Genomic DNA, 13,734 nt, shown 5'->3' on the forward strand with positions numbered 1-13,734 from the left:
TATAGAAATATATAATATATATAAATATACAGAAAATATATATAAATATAACACACTGAATAAATGCCTACTGATGCTTTATCTCTTTTCTACAAAATCATGCATTACTAGAAGAAACAGGTTCCAAAGCTGATGAAACTAGTAGTGAAACAAATGAAAGATTGATGTGAACTAGAATCAAGAATCTATGGAATGAGTAGGTGATATGTAGTAGTATTCAGGATACTTACCTCTCACTGAGGAAGGGAATATGGAGCAAGGCCAAACATAGAATGAGTTGGGAATAGGGTTAAAAGTGCTCTTGCACTGTAGATATTCCCTCTTGGGGCCTTATCTTCTCAATTTATTTCCCTCTGTCAAGATGATGCCTCACAGTATGGACTGTTCCCTGCTTGGAGCACTTGTTATTGTGTGCTATCAGTCAGAACCTACCCACAGCTGACCCTCCAGTGGGCTTTCAGAGGCGGTAGATTACATGGGAGAAGATAGCCCATCCTTCTCTCGTGGAGCAGCCGGTGGATTTGGACTGCATGCCTTTGATATTCCAGTGCACTTTCTTTCCACTAGGTCACGAGAGTTGCCTGCTTTAAGCTGTACTGAGCACTATTCTTTAAGAAGAGGAAAGCTTAAAACACATCTTAAGAAAACAGAAAAATCATGAAAATATTTTTTGTTGTTGTTATGGGCCAAATCATTACCTTTAAGCAGTATCACTTCTAATCTCCACCTTTGACTTCACATATCCCTCTTCTCTCTAAATCTGTTTCTCTTCTCTCTGTGTACTTTCTTCTCTTCTTTTTTTTTAATTATTATTTTTGTGTGTGTGTACCATCAAATCAGATCTGACTTGTACAGGAGGAAATTATCCCTCCTTCCCCAGCAGAGCATCTGGTGGATTCGAACCGTGTGCCTCTGGGATTGTAGTTGCAGGTCCTTGCCACTAGGCCACCAGAGCTCCTCACTTTCTTCTCTTCTTATAAGAACATAAGTTATTGGGTATAAGATCCACCAACAGAACTTCATTATGTATGTCTTGTCCTATTCTTTTGTTAGTTTTGCTAGTGGTTTGCCAGTTTTATTGACCTTTTTGAAGAACCAACTCCTGGTTTTGTTGATGGTTTCAATTGTTTTCTATTTCATTTCTTTCTGCCCAAACTTTTATAATTTCAGCTTTTTTAGAGAGTGACGGGTTTTCTTACTGTTGTTTTTCAATTTTTGGAGATGTTGGGTGAGAGAGTCAATGGTCATTTTTTCCTGTCTTTTGATGTGTTCGCTTATTGCTATGACCTCTAATTACTGCTTTGCCTTTTCCCAGAGGTTTTTGGTAAGCTGTGTTTTCATTTTCCTTTGTTCCAAGAAACCTTTTTAATTTCATTTTTTATTTCCTCTAATACCCACTCATGTTCAAGCAAGGTGTTGTTCAGCTTCCAAATATATGTTTTTTTTCCTCTTGTTTACTCTCTTGTTATTACTTCCTAATTTTGTAGCTTGTGGTCTGAGAAGATGCTTTGTATTATTTCTATGATTTTGAATTCGTTGATGCTTGTTTTGTGTCCTAAAATGTGATCTATTCTGGAGAACATTCCATGCACATTGGAGCAGATGGGATACATTATCCTATAAATATCTATGAGATAAAGTTGGTTTATTGTGTGGTTTAACTCTTCAGTGTCTTTGTTCAGTTTCTTTCTGGAAGTTCTATCTTTTCTTGAGAGTGGTGTATTGAAGTCTCCAACTACTATAGTAGTGTTGTCTATTTCCTTTTTTGGTGTTGTTAATGTTTGTTTTACATATTTGCAAGGTCTTCATTTGGTGTATAGATATTTATTATTATTATGTCTTCATGTTCTATTGATCTCTTAGTCAATATGTGGTGAATTCCCTATTCTTTATGATGGTTTTTGAACTGAAATCAATTTTTTTTAAAATTTTTTATGTGTGTACCATCAAATTGGATCTGACTGGTACAGGAGGTGATTGTTCCTCCTTCTTCAGCAAGCATCTGGTGGGTTTGAACCGTGCACCTCTGGGATTGCAGTACAGTTTCCTGCTGAAATCTATTTTATCAGAAATTAATATTGCCACATCTGCTTTTTTCTGGTTGTCATTTGCTTGGTATGTTTTTCCCCCACTCTTTTATTTTTAGTCTTTCTTTATCTTAATTTTTCAGGTGTGTTTCTTGTAGACAACATATTAATGAATTTGGGGTGTGTGGTGTTTTTTTTTTTATCCAAAATACTACTCTTTTCTTCGTCAATGTGAATAAGAGATTAAACAGGCAATGTAACAATGAAACCAACTAAAACAAGAAGACTAACAATGGAATATTATGAAAAAATATACTCAAACAAATATGAAAATCTAAAGGAAGTGGACAAATACTTAGAAATTCACAACATACTTAAACTGACACAAACCAAAATTGAACACCTGAATAGACCTATTACAAAAGAAGAAATTGAAAAGGTAATAAAACAACTTCGAGCCAAAAAAAGATGGTTTTCCAAGTGAATTTTATCAAACATTCAGAGAAGAACTGTCACCAATTCTACATAAACTATTTCAGAAAATAGAAAAAGATGAAATTCTCCCAGACTCATTCTATGAAGCAAACATATCCTTGATACAAAACCATGTAAAAACACCACCAAAATAGAAAATAGAAAACTATAGGCCAACATAGATGCAAAAATCCTGAATAAAATCCTGACCAATAGAATCAAATGATACATTAAAAAAAATTCACCATGACCATGTGGTATTCATAACAGGTGTGCAAGGATGGTTCAACATAAGAAAAACAGTGAATGTAATCCATCACATTAAAAATGAAAAGAACAAGAACCACATGATCCTACCAATTGGTGCAGAAAAGGCCTTTGACAAAATCCAACACCCTTTCCTGATTAGAACACTCAACAAAACAGGAATAGAAGGGAATTTCAACATAGTAAAAAGTATATATGCAAACCTGAGAGTCAATGTTGTTCTCAATGGAGAGAGGCAAAAGGCATTCCCTTTGAGAGCAGCAACTAGACAAGGATGCACACTATCACCTTGCCTGTTCAATATTGTATTAGATGTTTTAGTGATAGCAATAAGTCAAGAGAAGGAAATAAGAAGTATACAAATTGGCAAAGAAGAAGTAAAATTATCTCTATATGCAGATGATATGATAGTATACTTAGAAAACCCTAAAAGACTCAGCAAGAAAACTATTGGACATAGTTGACTAATTAAGCAAAGTGGCAGGATACAAGATCAACATACAAAAGTCAATTTGATTTATCTGTAGTGACAAAGAGAACACAAACTGGAGCTAAGAAAAACAAAACCCTTCACAATAGTTAACCATAAGATTAAATACTTGGGAGTAAATATAACTAGAAACACAAAGCATCTATTCAAAGAAAATTACAAAGCAATACTACAAGAAACAAAGAGAGACCTGAAGAAATGGAAGAATAGCTCTTGCTCATGGATAGGAAAACACAATATAGTGAAAACGATAATCCTACCAAAGGCAATCTACACGTTCAATGCAATCCCAAAACAAATACCAGTCCCATTCTTCAACGAGATGGAAAAGGCAATCTCTAGTTTCATTTGAAGTGGAAAGAAACCCCGAATGAGCAAAGCACTCCTTAAAAAAGAGAAACAAGGTAAGAGGCATCTCACTTTCCAATTTCAAATCCTACTACACTGCTATGGTGGTCAAGACAGTGTGGTACTGGTACAATGACAGACACATAGATCAATGGAATAGAATTGAGAACCCAGAAATCAGCCCATCTACCTATGGTCAATTAGTTTTTGACAGGGAGATGAAATCAGTTAAGTGGAGAAATGACAGCCATTTTAACAAATGGTGTTGGCAAAATTGGAAAACCCTCTGTGGAAACTCAAACAAGATCCACACCTCACTCCATACACCAAAACCAATTCAAAGTGGATCAAGGACCTAAGACTAAAACCATTAGTCAAAAGCTTGGAAGAACCCTAGAGACACTAATCCAAACATAAACAGTCTTCCAAGCATCCTGAAAAACCTACAAGGAGAGGATCAAATATATGAATGGGACCTTCTAAGAATAAAATCCCTATTCACATCCAAAATCTTCTTCAACAGGGTAAAAAGGGAAGCCACAGATTGGGAGAAAATAATTGGTAATGACATGTCAGAGAAGAGACTTATATCTAGAATTTATAAAATATTGGAGCACCACTACAAGATAAAGGTAAACAACTCAATTGAAAATTGGGAACAGGATATAAACAGACACTTCACCAAAGAACACATTCAGATGGTGAACAAACACATGAAGAAATGTTCAAAATCCCTAGCTCAAAGAGAGATGCAAATCAAACAACTATGAAATATGATCTCACCCCTGTAACAGTAGCAAAATTCAGCAGAGCAGCAAACAACCAACGCTGGTGAGGTTGTGGAGAAAACAGAACACCTATTCACTGTTAGTGGGAGTGAGAAATGGTGCAACCACTCTGGAAGGCAGTATGGCGCTTTCTCAAAAAGCTGGAGGAAAAAAAGTTGGAAATAGAAATAACATTTGATTCAACAATTCTGCTACTGAGAATATACCCTAAATAAACCAGAGCTGCCACCCAAGCAGATATATGCACACTCATGTTTATTGCTGCTTTGGTTGGGGGGAAACTAAGATAAGACAGGATAAAAAATAATAATGTTCATGGCATTGAAACAGAGAGGGAGAGAACTGTATAAGAGGAGTATATGTTTAGGTATTATTGGCATGACAAGAGTCCAGAATAAGAGCTACATAGTAAAGTGGTCTGAGGTGGGACTGTTTAACAATGAAAGATTTTTTTTTCCAAAGAAAAGAGCAAACTGGTGAGGAGGAGGGGCATGGAAGAAAACGTGCAACAATGAATGAATGGAAATCCAAGTTCCTTATAAATTTAAAATGAAATCTCAATTTAAAAAAAAATGAACTTCTTATATAATTAATTACTTCTACAAAGATTTTATTTCCAAACAAGATCTGATATTTTAGATGAATGTGAGTATTGGGGGACATTATTTAACCCACTCCACTTTGATCTCCATATTAAACAATGTTCTGATTTTGTTTTATAGAGTTGATTGTGTTGATCTATATATTTTTAATTATACTTATTGATTTTGTTATTGTTGTTATGTACTGTCGAGTCACCTGTGGCTCATAGTAATCCTATGTATAGCAGCTCTGAAGACTGCCCTGTCCTAAGCTAGTCTCACTGACTCCAACACACCTACTCCCATTGCTCCAGTTACTGTATTAATCCATCTCATCTGGAGTCTTCCTCTCCTGAACTCTTCCTCCACCCTTCCAACTATGGTATCCTTCTCCAAGGACCCATCCCTCCTGGGTACGTGCGTAAAATATGTGAGATTGAACTTCAAAATCCTACCCTTCAAGGAGAAACTTAGTTTCACCCTCTTCAAGACAGATCTATTTGTTTTCTTGACAGTCCATGGTATGTTCAAGATTCCTCTCCAACACCACAATTCAAAGGCATCAATTCTTCTTCTATCATCCTTAGTCATTGTCCGGCTCTCTGATGCTTAACAAGTAATTGCAAAGACCATGGCCTAGATTAAGTGCACCTTAGTCTCTAGGCTGTCTTCATTGCTTCTCAGCACTCTGGAGAGGTCCCTGACAGCAGATTTTCCCCAATGCATTTTATCTCTTGATTTTCTGACTGCTGGTGCCAAGAGTGTTGCTTGTGGATCTGAGCAAGCTAAAATTGTTGACAACCTCAATCTCTTCTCCATCCATCATGGTGCTGCCAACTGGCCCAGAGGGGAAAATCTTTGTCTTCTTGATGTTGAGCTTCAATCTGTATTGAAGACTATACACACAATAAAAAAATTTTAACAGTTTTAAGTATACTTACTTAATTGCATTAATTTCCATTAATTGTACCCAGTATGTTATGCAGTTATCACGATACCTATTTCCAGATATTTCCCTAAAAAAACATTCAGTACTTCCAAATGCAGAAGTTTTTCATCTCTTCTTACTTATGAGCTTTCAAGTTTCATTTGTAAAAACCAGAAACTGGCCTCTATTTGTGAAACAATAGCAAGTGATAAAATAAACCTGGTGGAGCATACTTGTAAATAGCAGGACAGAAAATAAATAGTTGAGAGAAGAATGAAGTATCTAGTTCCCTAGCTGTATTCCACCCCTTGTCATAGCTCATCCTTGATGCCAATGTTTTCCTCAGTGAGAGGTATGCTCTTTGATTCACAGCTGTCTTCTTGGGCCAACCATGCCTTAGGGTTATTTGTGTTGGTGTTGACCTTCTTTCTTTGCAAGAGGTCAAAGTCTGCATGAGAATCATATTTGTCAGGTCAGTACATTGCCCCCAGCATGCCCTCAGTAAATGGTATGTTGAATACAAGCTACTTCCATTACACTTAGTTTTTGGTATTTAATACTATTACATTATGACCTTTTTTTAACTGCTGACATGTGGGATGTGCTTAAAATAAACTAGATTTTTCTCTCCCATAGTCTGTTTATATTTATTCACTGAAGGTTATCATCCTTACTCTAGAATGGAAACTTGGGAAGATTCCTGGTTTTCTGCTCACTTGTAGGTAAAAGATAGACCTGATGTCATTACATCTTATGAAAAATGAGAATGGTCAGTGTGAAGTATGAAAATGCTTTCATTTTCCTTCAAAGATAGGATTCCCTCTTTCACTCACAGACCCAACATTAAAATCTATTGTAGACAGCTGACTTTCAGGAAAGGAAAGTGACACTAACAGTTCTTACTCAACTGCTAACCAAAAGGTTGATGATTTGAGCTCACTTCAGAGCACCTTGGGAGAAAGGCTTGGCGAATTTCCCTTTGTAAATATTACATTTCAGGAAACCCTGTGGAGCAGTTCTGCTTTCTCTGTAACGCATGTAAATGAATCACCATGAGTCAGAATCAATTCCACCACAACAGGTTTGTTTTGTGTCTAATGAAGTTTAGAGTCCTTGGTTTTAGTCCTAGGTCCTTGATCCACTTTGAGTTGGTTTTTGTGTATGATTTGAGGTATGGGTCTTGCTTGGGTTTTCTGCAGAGGGTTTTCCAATTTTGCCAACACCACTTAACAGATTTCATCTCCTTGTCAAAAATCAATTGACGATAGGTAGATGGGCTGATTTCTGGGTTCTCAATTCTATTCCATTGATCTATGTGTCTGTCATTGTACCAGTACCACACTGTCTTGACCACCATAGCAGTGTAGTAGGATTTGAAATTGGAAAGTGAGACGCCTCTTACCTTGTTTCTCTTTTTTAAGGAGTGCTTTGCTCATTCGGGGTTTCTTTCCACTTCAAATGAAACTAGAGATTGCCTTTTCCATCTCGTTGAAGAATGGGACTGGTATTTGTTTTGGGATTGCATTGAACGTGTAGATTGCCTTTGGTAGGATTATCATTTTCACTATATTGAGTTTTCCTATCCATGAGCAAGAGCTATTCTTCCATTTCTTCAGGTCTCTTTTTGTTTCTTGTAGTAATGTTTTGTAATTTTCTTTGAATAGATCCTTTGTGCTTCTGGTTAGATTTACTCCCAAGTATTTAATCTTGTGGTTAACTATTGTGATGGGTATTGTTTTTCTTAGCTTCAGTCTGTATTCTCTTTGTCACTGTAGAGAAATCCTATTGATTTTTGCATATTGATCTTGCATCCTGCCACCTTGCTGAATTGGTCAACTATGTCCAATAGTTTTCTTGCTGAGTCTTTAGGGTTTTCTAAATATACTATCATATCATCTGCTATAGAGATAATTTTGCCTCCTCTTTGCTTTCTCTTGTCTTATTGCTACCGCTAAGACTTCTAATACAATATTGAATAGGAGAGGTGATAGTGGGCATCCTTGCCTAGTTCTTGTTGTCGAGGGGAACACCTTTAATTTCTCTCCATTGAGAACAATGTTGGCTCTTAGGTTTGCATACATACTTTCTACTATCTTGAGGAAATTTCCTTCTATTCCAATAATTTTGAGTGTTTTAATCAGGAAAGGGTGTTGGATATTGTCAAAGGCCTTTTCTGCACCAATTGATAGTATTATGTGGTTCTTATTCTTTGCTTTGTTAATGTGATGGATTACATTGATTGTTTTTCTTATGTTGAACCGTATTTGTATACCTGTTATGAATACCACATGGTAATGATTAATTATTTTTTTAATGTATTTTTGGATCTATTGGCCAAGATTTTTGCATCTATGTTCATGAAAGATGTTGGCCTATAGTTTTTTATTTTGGTGTTTTGTTTTTTTTACCTGGTTGTTTGCGTCATAGCATGAGTCTGGGAGAATTTAATCTTTTTCTATTTTCTTAAATAGTTTATGTAGAATTGGTGACAGTTCTTCTCTGAATGTTTGATAAAATTCACTTAGAAAACCATCTTGTCCATGGGTTTTTTTGGCTCGAAGTTGTTTTATTACCTTTTCAATTTCTTCTTTTGTAATGGGTCTGTTCAGGTGTTCAATTTTGGTTTGTGTCAGTTTAGGTATGTTGTGAATTTCTAAGTATTTATCCACTTTCTTTAGATTTTCATATTTATTTGAGTATAGTTTTTCATAATGTTCCTTGGTGATTCTTCCACAACTTTTTTTGTGCCTTTCTTGATTCTTCCTGGTCTGGGATTCTGATTATGTGCATGTTGTTTCTCTTGATGGTGTCACACATTATTCTTAGGTTTTCTTCTTTTTCTTTCCTTTTTGATTCTGTTTTATGTTCTAGCACATCAGCGGTCTATCTTCTATCTTACTGGTTCTGTTTTCCATCTCTTCAACCCTGTTTATGTGACCCTCCATCATGTTGACAGCATCTGAAACAATTGTCCTCATATTTTGGATCATGGTTTCTTGGGTTTTTTGTTTTTGTTTTTGTTTTTGTTTTCCCCCCAGAGCCTCTAATGTTTTGTTTGTTTTATCTGCATTATTTTGGATTGTTTTTTTAAGCTCCTCTTGATTTTTGCTTGCAGTGTCCTGTAATTCTTTAAGTTTGTCTTTCACCCATTGAAAATATTCTATCTTTGTTCTTCTAAATTCTGTATCAGAAAGTTTCATCAGATTTTCTTGCTTCAGGAAATCCATTGATGCTGTGTAACTTTTTTGGGTGACATCTTCCTTTGGGCTTGTGTAGGAGCTGAGGTGGCTTGCTTCCTACTTGACATTGCTGTGGTAAAGTTTTTCATGTCTGAGGCAATAGCAGGTTCTTGATCTGAAGTCACTGCTCCAGAAGAGGGTGGGGCAGCTACCCTGCCTGGGTTTCTCTCAGTTTGATAGCGAAAAGGCCTGTGGAAGCAGCCTTCTCTGTACTACAACTGTTGCAGTTAGGGTAGCCCCAGGTGCTCTGGGCTAAAGGCAGTTGATGGACTGGATGTGAGAAGATATAAGGTAGAGCATGGAGTCCTGACTGAAAAACGAGGAAGCTTTGATTTTCCCTTCAAGAACGAGCTCCAGCTGTCTCACACCCTTCTGTTTGAGCTTAAGGGGACCCATGTGATCCAGCCAAACAGCAGTAACCCCCCACAAAGTACCTCACTCAAGTTCCAGCATCGTTCCCAGTGCATGTTATGAGCAGCATTCTGGGCGCGGACTGGGGGCACCCAGACTGGAGTTCTGGGTGCAGGCCAGCTATGATAGGACTGGAGTTTCAGGCTCACATTCACTAAGATTACAATGTTACTGCTCGCCCTTGCACATTGCTCACTGGAATGTGCATGGCGTCATCAAGCCACTCCCCCATGTGGGCCTGTCATCAGCAGGCCACTCCCTGTGCATCCAGAAGCAGCTCCCCTATAAGCATGTGGCATCAGCAGGCCACTCCCCGGTGCATACCTGGCGTCAGCAGGCAGCCTCCAGCATGTGCCGATAGTTGCTTCTGATTTCTGTCACTCAAACTCCAGTTCATCTGTGCTGCTTGTCCATCTTCAGGCTCTTTTCATGGTCCTCAGAGTCCCCTTTCTAGGCTCAATGTCAGGAAGCTAAGACAACCTTAGTGCCTACGCACTCTTTCTGTTCTCTGGCCCCTTTTGGTATTTTCAATCTAGCTGAGGATTTCAAGAGTTGTGGAACCTATTCTGAACATTTCCTTAGCAAATTCTTCACATGGGCATCATGTCATGATTACTTTGGTATCTGTTGTATGCCATGTTGACACATCAACTGCTGTGTTAAGTTGTTCATCTTTATGAACATCCTGTCTTCATAATAAGAAGATCAGTTTTTTGAAAACAAAGACCTATCTTTACTTCTTTTGGCATCACTGAGTGATTCATACTGTTACTGTACTCAGCTTCTTAGGAAAGGTTGGTGATTAGATACCCAGAGGTATCTTAGAAGAAAGATTTGGCAATCTAATCTGGAAAATCAGCCATTGGAAACCCTATAGAGCAGTTACATTCAGATAACATTGGATTGCCATGAATTGACTTTGATTCCATGATAACTAGGAAGCTCTGGTGGCATAGGTGTAAGAAACTGCATTGCAATCCCAAAGGCACACAGGTTGAATCTACCAGCTCCTCCACAGGAGAAGGACGGGCAATCTTCTCCCTTGTGATTTACTGCTCCTGAAAACCCACATGAGTGGGTTCCATTTCAACAGCACACACAACAACAACAACCATGGTAAATAGTTACTGATTTTTAAGTTTTATTTTATCTTCAGTATTTGACCCAATCTAATGAGCGCAAATGGGTGCTCACTAAAGAATCAATAAAGCAGGTGATAGGGACTCCCATATACACCCATGATCCATCTCCAAAAAGTTTATTCCAGAGTGCAAACATTTCCTTATAGTGTTATCTCCAAAAATTTTTAAAAATTAACTTTCTCATGTTAATATCACTTGATTTCAAATTTCTAGTGTTCTTCTCCCCACCCCCCAGAATTGTCAAAAAGTTAAACAAGTGTTTATGTCTTTTATTCATAGGGTGGCTATGAGTCATCTACAATTCAATGGCACTTAACAACAACAACAGAATTGTCCAACTATACCATGCTTATTTTGCTGATGACACAACCTTATTTTTAAAAAGGGAAGGGGATTTAAAGCACTTATTGAAGAAGAATATTTGGAATCTCTTCAAATAAACTGTCTAGCAACTGTAATCATCAATAAAAGAATAAACTTTGGTTCATGTTTAAGTGCATCTCACAATTGATAGGCACCCTATGAGTAAGTATTCTTTATTTTGCAAGTGATAAGAACATAACCTGAACTAATTGAAGCAAAATCAAGAGTTTTCAGCTCATGTCAGTGGAAGGAGGGAGGTGGACTTCATGATAAATTTACGGATGATCTTGTTGTCCTTATCTTCTGGACTTGGCCTGACTCTCTCTGCCTTCTTCCCTGTGCTGGGGAATATGGCCTCTGGTAGATACAAACCACATAATCACCTTTGTCACCCCAGAGAGATAAGTCACCTTCCTCAGTGGCTCCAGGAGAAAAAATCTTGAAGAAAAGATTCAGATTGGCTTTTTTCAAGTCAAGCAAGGGAGAGAGAGAAAACTCCTAAAATAGCTACTGAAGCATATTCCCAGAGTAAGACTAGCAGAAGCATTGAGGAAAGAAATTCAGAAGCCAATTAGATTTGTTACTGAAGGCTCACCCTTTTCTGTCATTTGTTCCCTTAATTCCAAATCCCTAAATGGGCTTCTATGCAGAAAAGTGATTGAGGTACATGGAAATGGAAATCTTTATGGAAAGAAAATAGGGTTGAGTCACTGTCTCTTTTGAATGTCCTGGCACAAAGGCTCTGTGATTACTTAGCTCTGTGGGGACCTGCACTCTAGAGGAGGCAGGAGGCTGCAGGGAGATGGAGCACTGACTGCCGTGATCCATCTGGCCCATGGAAGGAAGCCCTGTTCTTGCAGTGGAAGGAAGCCCTGTTCTTGCAGCATGTAATTAGGGTTGAATCACAGTTACAACTCCATCCTGTTCAGCCCAAAAGGCAGAGCAGATGGCAGCAGCTAGGGAAGAGTCACTTCCCCGTTTCCTGTTGTTCTGTATGTTCTGTGATACTCTCAAATTCCTTAAGTAATGACTACGTTTTCAAAATACATATGTGCAAGCACTTGTAATATAAACTTAGAGAAATGTGTCTACCTTTGTGAGACTTTAAAATAGTAACTACAAATCAGTAGAAATCTGTCAGTTGCTAGATATTTTCCAAACTCAAACATAGAAAATATGTGTGAAGAATGTGGTAAACAATCTTTCTTAAATGTCCGACCTGACATGCTGTGACCAGAACAAAATAGTTCCCTTTAAAAACCGGCCTTGAGACATAAACCTAAACATTTCCCCTAATTTCTAACCTTAAAGAAAAAAATTATGACGCTCATTTAATCTTTGATTCCATGATAAATATGGAGCTCTGGTGTCATAGTGGTAAGAAACTGTATTGCCCTGAAGAGAGATGTAACATTGTTAGTCTTTGACATTGCACTTGCCCCTACCATGTGAGACCAAGCTTGGAATTTCACACGTACACCCTGAATTTCTGCTTACTGAGAGATTGCCGACACAAAGGGATTATTTCTAGTCTTTTCCCTGCTCTAAAGACCAAGAACTGCTGAGGCTTTGCTGCTCTTGATTTCAGATTCTCCCTGGCTACGAAGGATTTCCACAGAGCTCAAGCCAAGAGAACTCCCTCCCAAAACCTCTCTTTACATATGAAAGTCTAAGTGTAAAGATTTAGACCCTAACCATTGAACTCACATTGTGATTGTTCTTTCTGATTCTCAGTCTCCAACGGAATGCTGTGAAGTCTTATGCACATGTTTTGCTATGACTACCTTGTAATAAACAACACGAGTTTATGCCTGTCAAATCAGAGAATTCCTTTATAGAAAATTGAAAATGTCAAATTAAATCCTACACAATGTCTGTTCTTCAGGCAGGTACTTCTAGAGCACTATCACAGGACAATATTAATAGCTCACAGGGCTGGGAATAGGGTGAATGTGACAAAAGCATTTGCCAGGGACTTAAAATTTAAGGGGGCCTAACCAGGAGCCCAGGTGGTGAAGTGTATAATGTATCAGCCTGCTAACCAAAAATTTAGTGGTTCTAATCCACCAGCAGCTTTAGGGGAGAAAGATGGGAAGTCTTCTGCCATAAAGATTTACAGCCCTTGGAAAGTTGCAGTGAGTGGAAATGGACTCAATGACAGTTGATATTCTGGTTTGGGTTGTTTTTTTGTTTTGTTTTGTTTTGTTTTTTCAAACATTATTTAAAGGAACCCTGTAGACATGGTGATTAAAGTACTTGTCTGTTAACCAGAAGGTCAGTGTTGCTCTTTGGAGAGAGATGTGGCTGTTGGCTTTCTTAAAGGTTCACAACCTTGGAAGGACTGTGGGGACAGCACTACTTGTCTGTGTATGGTTGCTGGGAGAGCAGATTTCTGTGTCTTGTGGAAGTATCACCTGTCTGTTACCATACTTTTTGACTTGTGCATTGCTGTGATGCTTCAAGCTGTGCCACGGACATTTCAGATACCATTAGGATCACCCATGGTGATCAGGTTTCAGTAAAGCTTCCAGGCAAAGATGGAGTAGATAGAAAAGCCTGGCAGTCAAATTTGCTAAATTACTGTTTGTTGTTGTTGTTATGTGCCGTCGAGTCGCTTGTGACTCATAGCGACCCTACGTACAACAGCCCTAAACTCTGCTCTGTCCTGTGCCAATC

Source organism: Elephantulus edwardii, unplaced genomic scaffold (genome assembly GCF_000299155.1).
Source record: "Elephantulus edwardii isolate Elephantulus edwardi_28Jun2011 unplaced genomic scaffold, EleEdw1.0 scaffold00195, whole genome shotgun sequence".
NCBI classification, from domain to species: domain Eukaryota; kingdom Metazoa; phylum Chordata; class Mammalia; order Macroscelidea; family Macroscelididae; genus Elephantulus; species Elephantulus edwardii.